The sequence below is a fragment of the Octodon degus genome, unplaced genomic scaffold (genome assembly GCF_000260255.1).
Source record: "Octodon degus isolate 3935 unplaced genomic scaffold, OctDeg1.0 scaffold00007, whole genome shotgun sequence".
NCBI classification, from domain to species: Eukaryota; Metazoa; Chordata; class Mammalia; order Rodentia; family Octodontidae; genus Octodon; species Octodon degus.
The window spans coordinates 32,385,100-32,388,977 of NW_004524583.1; the positions used below are offsets into that span (position 1 = coordinate 32,385,100).

General features: G+C 43.0%; 1 protein-coding gene and 1 pseudogene across 1 annotated transcript in view; both read left to right on the top strand.

Moving 5' to 3' along the window:
- Positions 1–3,878, top strand: part of LOC101579219 (putative acyl-coenzyme A thioesterase 6) — a gene marked incomplete at its 5' end in the record, with an annotated part of 10,840 nt that overhangs the window by 4,445 nt on the left and 2,517 nt on the right. The window lies entirely within an intron of this gene.
- LOC105743494 lies at positions 2,111–3,584 on the top strand (annotated as a pseudogene).

Genomic DNA, 3,878 nt, shown 5'->3' on the forward strand with positions numbered 1-3,878 from the left:
GTTCTGAATATATTGGAATGTGATGTGTCTACAAGCAAAAAAATGGAAATAAAGCAATTCTAAAACTAGACTCAGGGAGATAAGATGCTTGACTCATAAGATAGGAAGGTTTTTATCCATCTCAGTGATCACAATGTGTTGATACACGAATGGACAAATTGGGCAATAATACAGACTAGATGCTTCATAATTTGATGTATGCATGCAGTCAAGCTTGGAATATGATTTAGGGAAGAGTATAAATTATTGGGGAAGGCAGTTGTACTGGACATTTATTTAGATCTGCATCTCTCCACATATACAAAAATGAATTCTACATCAATTACAGACCTATATGTAGGGCCGGGGAGATAGTTCAGTAGAATATGTGCCTGCCTGGCAAGCGCAAGATCCTGAGTTCAATCCCTGATACCAAAAAAAAAAAAAAGACCTATATGTGAAAGAAAACTTTAAAACTATCAGGAAATACATTGTGGGTATCTTTGTAACCTCAGGACCAGGAAGGCTATCTAATGTAGACTCAGAAAGCACAAACTATAAAGGAAATAGAAGAACTTCAGTGAAATTAACAGTAATATAGACAAAGTTAAAACCTAAGTAACAAAAATATTCATAATACATACAACTGACAAATGATCAGTTTTCACAAAAAAGAAAAAAGAAAAACCTTCTACAGCCCAATAAAGTGATTCAGAGGCCAGTGAGATAACTCAGTCATGTAAGAGCCTGCTCAGGCAAGTGTAGCGACACGGTTTGATCCCCAGCAGGACAGGCTGTGCCTGCCCCACCCCCGGGCGTGCTGATCCAGCCCCTGAGTCTGGACATGGTGGCGCACCTGTGTAATCCCAGCACTGGGGAGGCTGAAAGCAAGAGGAATCACTATGAGTCTGAGCTGCTTAGTGAAACCCTGTACTAAATACATAAAAAAAGAAAATTCTCACCTTCTTAGTAGTCATAGAAATATACCTTAAAAGTACTGCAGAAAACCTTTTTATTCCTATTAAAGGCAAATATTAAAGAAAACTGATTTTTAGGTATTTCTAACTGTACACACACTGCTGATTGTGCTATAAGGGAATGAAACTCACACCCCAAAAGACCTGAGACGAGCTTGTGTTCTCTAAAACTGAAGAATGAATTTTATGAACAGTGGAGATTAAGAGCAGAATATTTATTGATGGAAAGAAAGCTCCCATCTGAGAGAGGGGGACAAAAGGCAACCTAAGTGGGTTGCCAAGGAATCTGTCTTTGCTAGGGATTTTTATAGAGCAAAACTATGAGGTGAGGCAGATACAAGGCGGGAAGCATAGGCACTTGCACATGAGGTGGGAGAAACCGGCCAGTCATAAGATTACAAGCGTAATTGCTCAGGTAAAATTGATTGAGTCCGGATCAAATGGGGAGATGAGTCACCCGAATGCAGACAGGGGCTCTTCCTATAGGAGTTGGGTTAGTGACTTTTCCTGGCTCTTTCAGGGTGATCGATACCTATTTAGAGTATCAATCCCTGATGCCCATCCCTAAGAAGGTAAGTGGCTACATTTGTTCACTCTTTTGTCTTGAGGTCCGACCCACAGCGGGAGGGGCTGTCTCCCACAGGTGCAAGGCCATCTTGGCTTCCAGACTGTCTCCTTCAAGGGCCTCTCCCTGCCTGGCTGCCTATGATATTTCTGTCTAACTCAGCTACCCACAACAATGGAAGTGTAATTCAGGAAAACAACTTTGAGGAGAAAGTCAGGAGTTCTCTGTAAAAATTCAAATGTGCATATTGTATAAATAACCTGGGCATGGAACTTGTGTATATAGCCCTGGAAAAATACTTTTAGGTGGTGTTTACAAGACGTTTATAGCTGCAGTGATACCAAGTTGCAGCAACCCTCATGGACACCAAACAAGAAGTGACTAAGTGGTACTCAATTCATGAACACACTGTCAGTGATACAGAGAAGACATAAAATCCTGGGCCCTTTAATTACTTCATTTATGCATCTAGGAATTAGAAACACTGGATACAGTTGAAATGTGGGTAGGGTTTGACTACTTGGAAGACAATCTTTAAAAAATAAGCCTTGACACAGAATGCCCAGACATTGCCTGAGACTTTCAAGGCATGTCCCAGATGCTGCCAGGAAGGCAACATGATGACACTTGGAAGTTCAACCAGAAATTTGAGTTGTAAGCACAAAAAGAAAGATTTTGAATTACTTAAATTTCTCGTGAGGTCTTAGGTTCAGGAATCCAGTTGGCCAGAGGACTGGTAGACTTGGATAAGAAAACAGGGTCTAAAGCGGCTGCAGCAGGAAGCTCAGCCAGCTCACAGCATAGAGCGTCATTGATGCTGTGGGCTGAATACCACCACTGCTGACCTGAGTCAATTCTAAACCTTCCTGGCCTTTCTGTATGACACACAGGAATGAGCCTGGGTCACAAGGGGAGAGAGGACTTCCCACATTCATCATCATCCCATCCCCCTCCACGGAAGGTACGGGCCCTGATTACTCTAGTGTAATCCAATCAAGAAAGAAAAGGAAAGAAGGTGTGGATGCTTTGGACTCCCAAATAGAGCCCTATATAATGAGAGTCAGATTCCAAGTCAATTGAGGACTGGATCTGTTTCGTTTCTTTTGAAAGACCAGGGCCCTTTCCTGGAACTGTGGATCTTGTTGGACTTGGCAGAGGCCTTCTGGAGGACGGAGCTAGTGTGCTGGCTGGGAAGGGCTTTGCTGTGGTGGCTCTGGCTTACTATAACTATGACGACCTCCCCTGGGATACAGAGACAATACACTTGGAATACTTTGCAGAAGCCATGAACTACCTGCTCAGTCACCCTCAGGTTGTCTGTTGGTTGTCTTTTAGTTTAAAGAGCAGGTTCCTAAACACACCCCCTAGCCAAGGTAAGACTGATTTTCAACTTAGTTGCCTGAGGATGCTCTCTGACAAAATCAAGTATCAGGTATCTTCTACATCACAGAGAAAAGTACATTTCTAGCTGTACTAGATCTCATACAGCATTCTAGAATCAAGAAAGCAGCCAAGAGTTGACACTCAGGTAGAGTGACAGAGCATCCTGGTTTGTCCAGAGAGGGTTTCAGGCCTCAGTACTAAGTCTGGCATGGTCTCAGGTGGAACACGAGGGCTGGTCACCTTTGCAGCATCACCGCTTTGTAGGTGTGAGTTTGTATCTGGCCTCCAGGTTTGTTATGAGTTAAGTGAATCATACATGTGAAGCCATTGAAATAGCACATAGGGCCGGGGAGATAGCTCAGTGGAGTAAGTGCTTGCCTGTCAAGCACAAGGTCATGAGTTCAATCCCTGGTACCACCAAAAAAAAAAAAAAAAGTTTCCCCTGGCCCTCGAGTTGGCCCGGTCCTGGGCTGTACTATGTCTCTTCCAGTATCACCGCCATGAAGAAAGTGGTTGAGCAGCTCTGGCTGGAGGCCGGACTCAACCGCGGGAAGGTTTCCCAGGCAGCTGCAGACTGAAAACAGTTCTGCCTGCAGAATGCTCAGCATGATCCTCTGCTGACTGGAGGATCCTCAAGCACAAACCCCTTCAGACCGCAGAAAGTCTGCTCCTTTTTGTAGTCAAATGAATTCTTAAGAGTTTTCCAGACCACTTTTAAACTAACCAGCAACCATTCAGAAAAAAGAAAATTGAAGCCTGTACACAAACTTCCCCTTTCTCAACATGTGCCTTAATATACAAACTTGTACTTTTGTCAGTCCTTAACATTTACCTCTCTGGATTTTCATGTATTTCTATTTCACAAGGGTGTTTTATGTACACTGGCACCAACATATAATAAAATACTTAGTAAAAACAGCACATAACTTTTGCTGACCAACATGTATTCATTCATGCAGCAAACACTGGAGGAT